The sequence below is a fragment of the Cupressus sempervirens genome, chromosome 1, assembly GCF_028749045.1.
Source record: "Cupressus sempervirens isolate cs-2001-9-10 chromosome 1, ASM2874904v1, whole genome shotgun sequence".
Lineage (NCBI taxonomy): Eukaryota > Viridiplantae > Streptophyta > Pinopsida > Cupressales > Cupressaceae > Cupressus > Cupressus sempervirens.
In genome coordinates, this window is record NC_143118.1 from 648,480,010 (window position 1) to 648,492,669 (window position 12,660).

The 12,660-nt window shown below is 35.4% G+C and overlaps 1 protein-coding gene and 1 pseudogene across 3 annotated transcripts in view; both read right to left on the bottom strand.

Annotated features, from left to right (window-relative positions):
* LOC149579570 (uncharacterized) overlaps nucleotides 1–8,182 on the bottom strand; it is a 29,780-nt pseudogene extending 21,598 nt beyond the window's left edge.
* The window catches only part of LOC149579569 (GPN-loop GTPase QQT2-like), a 133,612-nt gene that overhangs the window by 24,381 nt on the left and 96,571 nt on the right, over nucleotides 1–12,660 (bottom strand). The window lies entirely within an intron of this gene.

Below are 12,660 nucleotides of genomic sequence, written 5' to 3' on the forward strand. Positions count from 1 at the left end.
AGTAAACTATGGAATATTTCTCCTACCATTCTCCTTTGGGAAATATGGAAAGAAAGACAGGCGTTTATTTGAAAATTCAGAAGTTAATATCTCCTCCCTTCTCAACAAAGTGGAAACCTGTATAACAAAGGTTATAAATAGCCACTTAAGAAAAGATGTAAAAGACGAAGCATCCTTTTCAGATTGGTATGCAAAGATGAAGAAGAATTGGATCAATTTAATCAATCCTCCCTTATCATAAGAGAAACCTCCAAGCTCGTAAAGATTGTATATATATGAGAACTGCCACCAATTGGATGGAAAAAAACTAAATTTTGATGGAGCATCAAGAGGAAATCCAAGGGAAGCAGGGATACGATGTATCATTTGTTTAGAGTCCGATGAATGGATTCTCAAGAGAGCTAAACCAATAGGCATTGCAACGAATAATATAGCTTAACTAGAAGCATTATAGGAAGGGCTCAATTTGAGCCTAAAATTAGGAATAAGAAGATTAACCATCGAAGGGAATTCTCAAATCATCATCAACACCTTAAGAAAAAAGACGACACCGAATTGGATTATTAACTCAAAACTTGAGACCGTTCTTAATCTCATAGATAAGTTTGAGGAAACAAGATTTCTTCATATTTATCGAGAGGGAAATAAAAAAGAAAATCACCTCGCAAACAAGGGTGCGAATGGAGAGGACATTATTATTAAGGGATCAGAAAACATTCGGTAGTATGAAATTTTTCTCTATTTTATATAACAACCTAAGTATACTCATAATACCTCTACTTTGTTTGATCTTTTGTCTAACTTTTTATTCATAACCCCCTAGGATTATAATCGACTCTTATTATCAACTTTTAGAATATCCTATGATATTATAATATAACGATTACAGAATATTGCGTGAACAATAAAACCAATATAAATGTATTACTAATCCAAATGAGTCCCTCAACAGGTGTGTCATCATGATACACTGGATTTATGTGTCGCGACTAAGTTTATGATTATTAATCTAGAAACATCTAGACCCCTATCGAAGGTTGAGTTAATTAATCAGACTACTTAAGACCACCTCCTTCATTTACCTGTGACTATCGCTCTAACTCTTTCTATTTTTGCACCATAGTTTTAAAATGGAGTCAGTTATATCTTTGTATCATGTGTTTGAAGCCATAATTCTGTACAGTAAAACCAGAGCGATAGATTGTGATACTTAACCTTGTTGATGATATGTCTAGGGTCGCTATGTGTAGGTCTTTAGGAGAAAGGTCCTTTGATTATGGGTATACATAGCAAACCAACAGTGATGTCATAGGGTCTTCCATAGCCTGCATGTTTAGGGCTAATGTAGGTTAGTGGGAGATCATTCGTCTCTCTTATAATATATTTGATCCTATTTGGTTAAAGGGCCTTGAAGAAGAAGTATTAAGTGTCAATAGGAATTTGGAAATTCCATTTGCAAAAATATACATGGCAAATCCCCCAGGTAGTTTGGAGCAAGCAAATGTAATTAGGCGTCCCATTTTATATGTCAGAGATGTTAATCAATTCAACCTTGTATGGCCTTAAGATGGAGGCTAATAAACTTTCTGCTTCGTTGGAGGGGTATTGTCAAGGACCTAGATAATGCATGGTTGCGTCAATATTTGCACATCTTTGACTCCTACATTGAGCCAGGGATAGAATTTGACGAACTTAACAAGCTTGACCTCTCTCTTCTGAATCTGTACAAATCCAATAGGGAGAAGATGGCATATGTTCTAGCTTTGGGCACCATGGTAGCAAACTTGAAGGAAGTGGACGATATGGTCATGGTTTTTTGGAAGCATGAGGAAGATATGCAATGGCTTCTGCCCCCTTTCCTTTTTTGTTGCTGATACATATATCCAGAGGGGTCTATTGTTTGGGGTTTTTTTGATGTCGATTAAGCCCCCTATTGGCCTTGTATGGTTCTCTATTTTTGGCTGGTGAGTGTAGGTTTTGAGCTTCTTTTTGGTCTCCTGCCCCTCATGTGGTTGTATTTGGCTGGTCTAGGTCTTTTTCATTTGCCCTTTGTTAATCTATTGTTCTTCTGGGCTTCCCCTGCAAGACCATCACGACTAGAGGACCTCTTTTTTGGGTTATTTCTTCAGTTTAGCAACCCTAGTTCCTTGGTTTTTGTATATTAAGCCAAGTGGCTCTTATTGTTCTGGTCTACTGGTTCTTATTCGATATCATCATTATGAATTATATGTATATTACCGTTAAATTAATATAAAGGAATTTGCAAGCAACGACTTGATGTTTTGTTAATTTCCATCTATTATTCTTTATTAGATAGTACTTGCAAATTTCTTCTTGGAATGTGGCTTTGTTCAATATTTATGTTTTCTCACTGATGCTCAGAACTTCTTTATGCCTCTCAGGGTTAATTTAGGATCATTGTATTGGTATTAAGAAAGTATGGACGATTAGACATTCTCTATTTTTTTATGGACGATGGCTATACAAATTGTTTGAAAGCTCTGGTTTTGACCCTAAAATAGAACTTTTTTACAACTTTTAAACTAGACGCAAACGAAGTTCACATTTTGACAAATAGTTATAATGTTATACTCCTTTTCAGTTATCCCTTTTTCATATCAAAGATTGTTGCGTTTTTTGATCCTCCTCCCAGCATTCTTTTAACACTCATTAGTATGGTATTAACTAAAAATACTGAGGGATAGTTATCAAATCATGAGCACTTTAAGCTTTTTGTTACCAATCTATGGAAAACTATCACAATGACATAACAATTCTTTTAATTTCTTATTAAGAGGACTGGTAAAATAAAATGATTGAAAACCCAAACCTTGGTTCTCAACGGATCTTTATCACTAATACCAATTGAGGCAAAAAACAGAGGGCAAACATATTGGGAGACTATTTAGGTAGTAATTTTCATACTCGACCTCAGAGGGCATTAATATATTAAGACTTTCACTAAGAAAAACCTAGACCTTCATATATGAAGTTTAAAGAATTTAATCGAAGAAGGTGAAAGTGATTGATGCAGTGGTCTCTCTTGTTCAGACTATTCATTCTGTGCTCAGTCTTCTAGTAGCATTATTGGCATACTTCTTTTTAGCTTTCTTTCCACCCCTCTAATCTTGGGCCATAATCTATGATCTTCTCCTCGTTTTACCATAACCATATCCTCATCTTAGAATATACAAATTAGTCTATTAAGGTGGCGGGGTAATTTTAAGCCTAATTCAAAAGACCATGGTGAGTCTCATTTATTCTACAGAGTAGATCCTAAGGAAATTTCAAAAACTCTTCCATAATAATAAATCCACAAATTGGAATATGGCAATTCATCTTCATTTAGGGCCCGTTTGGTTGTTGGAATACAATCAGAATAAGAATTCAAAATTAAAATATATTTTGCATTCTCTATTTGGTGCATCGAATCGGAATTGGGAATAGGAATGTGTATTCCCATTTTGGCCCCAAAATGAGCATATGTCCATTCCAAAAAACCTTGTTATTGGAATAGTTATTCCTATTCCCATTTGGACTTTCACTTATTTGATCAAAATTTGAAATCTGTTAAAACAAATTTATCCAAAAACAGTGAATGTGGCTTGTAATAACACAACAAAACTCTATTGGAAAGGGGTATTTTTTGGATTCATTAATCATTCACCAATTTGGTTGCGATCGATCTAAACCTTGGTGGGGTATTGTATGGAAAATGTTTTCATCAGTCACAGATGAAGCAACATTAACAATTTCAACTCTTCATTCTTCAAGCACAATAAGAATATCGGACAAGGCGATCTGATTTCAGATCGAGTTTATATATACCTGAAATGCGGATGAACCAAATGACTTTATTTTAATTGATGGGAAACCCTCATTTGATTCATGGAATTTCAGAGGCTTCAATCTTTCGCCTCCCTTATAACAATCTGCTAGAACTATGTTCTTGTCTCTTTCCTTTGTTAACAACTTCCTTGAGTTGGTCTGTTACTGAAGCATGATATCTATCCAAATTCAATTCAAACAAAATAAAACACACCAAATAAAAATATTTCAGCCATGAGATGAGTTAAAATCATACCTGAATACTTTCTTCTGGAAGTAGAGATCCATGTTTGGAGTAGAGAGAATTCATGTCTTTCCACTGCTATCTTTTAATCATTTTATGAATATTTTGTTTGGTGGGTTGTGTTCCTACCTTCTTCTCAATACTACTTGAATTGGGCTTAGCAAAGGAATTTTCTGAAGATTGAATTCATTTCCACTGAAGTAGGGTAGATTGTATAATCTCCAGCTTGAATTTTGTTCTGCAGAAATGTTTTCCAATTCCAATTTCTATTTTATCTAACCAAACAAAGAAAAGAAGTTTATATTCTAGGATAGCAATTCCCAATTGTCAATTCCTATCCCTGCAACCAAATGGGCCCTTAAGTAAACCCTCCTCAATTCTAATATTCTAAAAAAATTATCACCTTTTTAGAAGCTTGTATGTTAAACAGTTGATCATAATGTAGTTTATTCCTAAATCTCATTTGTATCAAATTATTCATGTGTCATAACTCTAATCTTAAGATGGCCAAGTACATTATTCGTTCAAATATGTTAGAAATACAGATATCAATTATTTCTTAAGAGATAATAGAATGCTCATTGGATTTTGAGAACTAATGTCTAAAAATGGGGATGAGTTTTTAAGTTGCAAAGAACCAGAAAGGAACTTCACATCAAGATAGTCAAACTTGTAACCAATATGGTGAATGGCTTCACACTCAGCTTCATTTTGGAAATACCAAGCACAGGAACACCTTATCAAGAATCTTTTTAATCTTCCAACCAAAGAAGCAAAGAAAAGAATGTTTTTATAAGAGACTCATTGTATTAAAGGCATATGTATATAACCGTAAACAAAATAGAAATTATATAGTATGGAATGAAGCATAAAACGGTAATACAGCAAAGAAGAGTTTGGCCCTCATAAAGATATGAAAATGGGGTATACCCCTAATATTTACATAGTTTGTATAAGACTAAGGTCCCAAGTAAGATTGGAGATTTTCTTCTCTGTTCTTTCCTACTAGTTCCCGTATGAATGGAGATATTTGTAATTTTTACCTATTTTATTAATATCATTTATAAGGATTTGGTCGTTTACCAATAATAATAATAAAAAAACCATCTTCTAATTGTTATTGCATAGTAAAGGTAAGGGGTTCGTACCTTACATTATCGGCAAATAACTTACTAGAGCTATTTATTAATGTGATACCACCAATTTCCTAATGTGTTGCTTATTGTTTCGTGGTATCCACAAGGACTTGTAGAAGTGAGGAGTAATGGCTCCCTGAGACTATTTGTGAATACATATTTCTTTGGTTTTATGTGCCAATAGGTGGGATAACTAAGATGTCACCCCTACAATTTACTTATTTATTCGAACTGTCTTTCCTGCCAAGTACTAATGGGGCAAAGATGTCCTTTGCTTTTAATATAATCTTTAGATGTCTTAATATGTTCTTTTCGCTGGTATCACATATTGGATGGCTTGCTTATTCAGGTATCACATATTTTCTAAATATTCACTCCAATATTAATCACCGCTCTGTTATTCACCAAATTATATTCCCTTCACCCTAACATATTTCACTTTTTCCTATGTATTACTTATACTAATCACTTCTCTTTAATTCCTTAGTTTGTTGCTTCATAGACAACTAGTTTGTTGCTCTTACTTTCTATAGTCACAAACATTAATATATTATTGTGCTTGTGCTTATCGCTAATATTGTTTATCTTTAACCATTGTTATTATTATCAATTTCTACACATCTTGAGGGAAAGTAAATAAGACATTGGTATATGTTTGATTATCATCCTGTTAGTGATTATCAATCTCCAAATATGGAATCCACTGAGTTATTTACTAACCATAGACCTTTCTCTTACCTCTATATATCTCTTCTTCTTTTCCATCTTGGATAGTCTTTACTAGTCTAAGGTTCAATAATGAATGAATTGGATGGTCCTATGCTATTCTTTGTTGTAATCTCTGATCAATCATTAATCGATTGGTGTTAATCGTTATTCCTTACTGACGATATTGTTATAACTACCTTTGTCTCTTCTTCACCGTGATGGGAGTCTAGTTGCATTCGCATTTTAATCTTCCTTAATTGCCACCTTGGGATGGGATGGTGACTGGTGGCTCGCACTTGTATATGTGGCATTTATTAATTGATTTCTTAATGTCTTCTTCAAACTCAGTCCCTTCATATTTCCTTGTCATTATTTTGCTTGTCTTTTGGCTACAATTTACAATAAATTCTATGCTTACCGAGAGCACACCAAATAGTGTGATGACTTTGACTCTGTTGTAAAAACGAATCTGTCAGAGATAGACTTCTACACAATTTATCACATGCGACAATGTATAGTAGTTAGAGAAACTAGCAGCCCTCAGATTGACTAGAGACCAAGCTCCCATTTGGTCGATTTCTCCAACAGATGCCATATGAATTACATAGTAGAATTATGCAACCGGTCGGACGTAAGTCACCCCCACTAGGCAAGTTGAAGAGCTGGACTAGGGTTCCCCTTTCGACAACACCTTCAATGTCATTCCAGATATGGATTCAAATGACACCATAGAAAAATTCGTTGCACCCTCCATGTGTCACAAAAGACAAGATTGTGGAGAGCTTTGTTGGTCTTATTTATTTCCATGCTCTTATTTCGTATTGAGATATGCAATGATTCTAGTATAATATGGCACTTTAACGATGGTTGAACCAACCATGACTATCATCTCTTGTTTACATAACACGAGTATAGATGAAGACAATTGTTTAAAAGGCAACCAACATTACAAGCTCGGTAAATAAAATCCAAGATTGATCGATGTGAATATCAATATTGCTGCATCTCAAAGCGAGTAATGATAATGTCATCTCCCGTATAGATAACTACTCACTCATATTCAATGCTTTGATTTCACATGTCCAATTTATAATACTCAATGCCTTTCACCACTACTAATTTTAAATTTTTTTTTAATTTCTAGTTATTCTCTACATGGGTTATCTTAGAGACATGTCAATATTTGTAATGGTATCAGGGGTGTCGATATCAAAAGATCTTCCCCTATCGAAACCACCAAAGATTGGCTTTCCATCACTTGGTACAGATAGTATGTTTGATAACTTATAACCAAATCCCCCTTTTCTATTTATTTATTTTTCCGGTTACATGCATAGCTCCTCCACAAACAAGTATGTGCATTTCACATTATACATTTGCAACTTGGCTCTGATACCATGTTGAAGTATCCAGGATCATTTTCTGAAAATGTAATAACATTGCCATTGTTATTGGTGTGTTCCAAATGCAGATTTGAATCTCATATAAATATGAGAAGAGACATGTCTCTATGGTTTAATCACCATTTAATTAATTATAATATATTAACAAAATAAATATGTATAACGATATATATATATATATATATATATATATATATATATATATATATATAATATACTATAATATATATATATATATATATATATTGTATACAATAATACATATTATTTAAAATGGATAAGTATATATAGGAAATGATGATTTACTAATAACAATAATGTATCTCAGATCGAATCAATCCAACTAAAGCTACAACCTTTACATGGACTACGAGTAGTTATGACTCTAAATCTCCTCTCAGACATTTTGCAATAAGGATAACTACACGGACAACTGTAGGCGATGGTACAAGGAAGTGGAAATGTAACAATTGGAAGACAGAATGGTTTGGGAGCATCACTAGAGTGAATGCACATTTCCTCTTTTGGATAGGAAAAGGTGTGGGTGCATGCGAGATTTTGACGAAATCGAAAAATTTGCATTACAGAATTGAGTTCACCAATCTTTGGGGTATTCTAGATGACTTGGGCATTGAGGTACCTACCACCTTAATTGATAGGCAACAAGTTCAGAGCCTTCAACAGACTTATGAGCAGGGGCAACCACGCTATTCTACTCCTAGTCCTAGGGGTGGACCACAACAGAGATCTACGGCTACATCATTTGCAGGGACAGCCTCAGCTCTTTCTTCTACATCTAGTGCTATGCCTAAAGCATAGTCCAGCAAGGGGAAAGGAAAGGTGTCATCTGAAAGTAACCCCATTGCTGATTTATTTAATGCCTGCATGACATATGAGATAGCCCGCATGACATATGAGATAGAGGAAGGCATTGGTAGATTTTTTTTTTCTAATGGCATACCTCTTCATTTGAAATGGTCTCCTTACTATAAGTAGATGATGCAAGTGGTGGCAAGGGGAGGACCGTCATCTGTGCCACCAGGTGCGCACAAATTGTGAACTACAATCTTGGATAAAGAATATGCCAAGGTCGCTTTAGAGGAGGATAACTTGAGGCTTGTTTGGGAAGAGTATGGTTGCAACATCATCATGGATGGTTGGACGGACATTAGGAATCGTCCACTCATCAATATCATCATTACATGCATTGAGGAGCCATTTTTTCTCAAGGCTATTGATTGTTCAGGGCATCGAAAGGATGCTGATTTTCAGTTTCATATACTTCAGGATACTATTGAGGAGGTTGGGCCAGAAAATGTGGTCGAAGTAGTGACAGATGTGGCACCTATGCGTACAGCTTCAAGGAGACTTGTTGTGACAACTAACAAACATATTTGGTGGACTCCATCTTGTGTGCATGCCATGAACAATGCACTACTAAAGGACATGGGGAAGATTCCCTGGATTAAGGAAGTAGTGAGTGATGCTAGAGATGTGCAAATGTTTATCTGCAATCACCACAGATCACATGCCCTTTTCAAGAACTTCGCGAGGAACGAGTTCCTGAAACCAGTTGACACCTGATATGCATCCTACTTCATTCTTTTGGAGAGAATGATTGAGTTGCAAGAGCCACTGCAACTCATGGTTATGATGAATGGGTGGAATAGGAGGGATGGGTCTAGGACAGCGCAAGGGTTAAGGGTGAAGGATAGTGAAGAGCGATGTATTTTGGAATGATACAAAATAAATTGTCTCTTTCATCACTCCAGTTTTTTAGGTCATCAAATATGGGATGCAGATGCAGCCACTCTTCAAGAGGTGTTCAAGTGCATTGATGTTGTGTTGGGCCAAATGAGGGCAATTGTACGAGAAAGGGACCCGACTTTAGCATTTTACACTACGCACATTTGGCCTATTATTCAACGTAGATGGGACAGCCTCAACACTCCCTTAAATATGGCTTCTTATGCATTGAACCTGAAGTGGTACATGCCTAGGCCTGGGAGAGTTGCATCACTGAATGGTGATGAGGTAATCTATTATCAATTTCAAATTTAGTACACTTGCATTCGAAAGTTAGAAGTTAGTACACTTGCACTTATGAATATTTAATTTGTTAATTTACTGATTTTAAAATTTGAATTTCAGGCGAAGGAAGGATTCTTCAAGTGCATTGATAGGATGTATGACATTGAGACAGCAGGAAAAGTTTGCACTAAGTGGACCAAATTTGCTACTCTTAGGGGCTATCCAACTAGCGAATAGGCCCACATAAAAACAATCACAAGAGGATCCTATTTTGTGGTGGAATTGTCATAGACCCAAACCAACAACTACCATAATAGCCATCTGTCTCCCGTCTCAAGTTTCATGTTCTTCGACTTTAGAACTTTTACTTTTCACTTTCAAATTTCAATTTCACTTTTACTTTAGTCTTTTAGTCATGCATTTCAATTTCAATTTTCTGATTCTCATACTAGTCATTTGATTGTTATGATGTTATCTTAGGTATCTACTTCTTCAACTTTTGAGAGGAACTGGTCTACTTATAGCTTCATCCACTCTCTTAAGAGAAACAAACTTACCTCTAAGAAAGAAAAGAATCTATCGGTTGTACATTGCGTATCAAAGATCGCAAGACACATGTTTACAAGGAGAGCCCTGCAGCACGATGGGATGTAGAGTCAGAGGAGCTCACAGGTTGATGAGGATGCAGATACTTCTGATGCGGGGTTGGTTGGTATTCCTCTTGCAGCTCTTACCCTTAAAGAGGTCAAGAGGTCGGAGGATGAATTTGATAAGCCTGAGCCTCAGGTTGATGGATAATTGAGGCCTCTATGCAGCCTCTACTACATTTTGGCAGCCCTTGGACCTTTAGTACTTGACATTTTGTCTTTTGATTTTGTAGTTTGTACTTCAGACTTGGATATTATCATATTTGTCATTTGAAGTTTGAAACATAGAACATTGAAAATTGTGATCATATCATGGTTGTTGCTATTTGATGTAATTAAGTTTATGATGTCATTGAATGATTGATGAGATAGTGATACTCATACTTTGATGCCATTTGAATCTTCAATCTTTGATTATTTTAATTTAAGTTATTTGATAGAACTTAGAACTTAGATCTCTTTCATTGTTCATTGTTCAATGTTCAATGCAATGTAAAACTAAACTAGCAATAGCGATCTTGATGAACTTGTACTTCATATTTATGTCTTATATTGTTACACATCTTTCATAATTAGCATTTTAAGTATCATATTTATAGTATAGACAATACAAACCCCATCAACCCCTCCCAGCCCCCATCTTCATCCCCAAATCAAGACCCCTCTGTCCGCCCGTCCCGGTAACTTGTCCACTAGGCTGGTGTAACTATGTCTTAAATCCAATTCCATAAAGGCACCTATAGCAAAACAGAAAGGAAGTTGAAAAAACCCACAAATCCAAAGAATGACATCCTATTAAGTGTGAAGGTATAACACTGACAAGGAAGGAAATTGTGATTCCTTCACAGACTCATCCAAAGGCCATCCTAAATTCTGATGGTATTGTTCCTCCTGTTGCAGATTAGGGACCAAAAGCTATACCTAAGAAAGATCTTATTGCAACAGACGTGAGAAGGAAAATAAGTATTAAATCCTTCTTGGTGAGAGCTCATTATCCATTTGTTGTTGACGATTCGGAACAAATTAATTGTGCCACACTTCTATGTTCCCCGATCTTACGCATCATAAAAAATGGAAATTAAAGTATACTGGAAGTCAATAATTTGATTGTTAATGGCAGAAATGGATTTGTTTTTTATAGATAATTTATCTTCTATCTTAATAGTGAGCTTCAAAATGTTTTCTCATAAAGCTTCAGTCTTGTTAACTTATTCAACAGTGTTGGCTGCTCTTCAAGGTCTTTAGTTTGTATGATGTTAAATACTGCTAGTAAGTTCATATCCCATGATCTAGTTTTTGAATTTTATTGCTACAGATGATGGGATGTATTTATACACCTTATTTTAATCTTTAGAATGGGTGAGGATTTGGAACAAAGCCATCAATTCAACTATCTCAAATAGTAACTTGCAGACTGTGAAAGATATTTGAAAGATGATTATTGATTCCCCTACCAAAGATCTAAAATCCAACAAACGGAGTTGCATGGAAAGCCTCAAGACAAAGGTTTAACTTTCTCAAAACCTTTGTTCCAGAAAGCACCAGAAGCACTTTCTGGATGAACACAGAGATCTAAATGTGTCCAATTTTAAATTAAATCCAAAAAATAAAAACCTTTACCTAAACTACCCCTAAACATTCCACATGCCATCTGTGAGACTGATTCGCAGGTGGTTGTGAATTTATTGAATAGTAGGAACTTTGTGCATGTGGATTGGCATTTGGCTCTGGTTATTCAGCAGATCATTCAGTTCTGCAATTCTCTGGATTCTGTGTCTTTTATGCATATTCCTCGTGCGTGGAACGGGGTGGCTGATTGTTTGGCTAAATGGGCCTCTGAGCATGGGCCAGCTTGGAACATTATTGATCATAGGATGCTTCCCCTTGATTTTTCTCAGCTGTTGGTTCAACTTCTCTTTGGTATTCAATAATATTTTTACCCTTTTTTAGTCAAAAAAAAGAATAAAAACATTCCACATGCCTAAGAACAAAAACATGATACATTTTCATCGATCTCTTATTACTGTTGTTAAGTATGCAAATTCCTCAAGCTCAGCATTACTACTGCAACTACCTAAGGCTCTCTACAGCTGCTCTAATTGCCAGGGCATTAAATTGTGTCTTTTTGCTTATTTGCAACATAGGTGTGATGGTGGACCTTTTATGCATGGTGGATATGACAGTTACTTTTGTTTGTATTAATTTTTTAATGGATATTTCCATACTGCTGCTTATCCACAGTTCCTGGGAAAACGATGTTCCTCATACTCAAGCCCATAGTTTGCAGAGACTTGGAAAGTACTCGGCAAGCCCAAAATATTTGACTCGCCAAATTCTTGGTGATACTTGTCATGAACTAGGTAAAAACTTGGCAACTTAGAATGTTTTCAGAAGTAAATTTCTTTAAAACAAACTTTTTTATGTTTTGCAAAAATGAAATACAAAATGCATCAAATTAATAATCGACATCTCCAAAGAGAAAATATCTGGATTTTTAGAAAGAACGCATGAGAGTAAAACACATTTTGACAAACGTTTTACATATATTGGCATTTTTACCACGTTCTTCCTCTTTATTTCCAAACTTGTAAAATCTGGCGGGACAAAAAAGACAGAATACTCAGCAACCCAGACTACTCACAGGGTTTGTGAACTATGCTCAT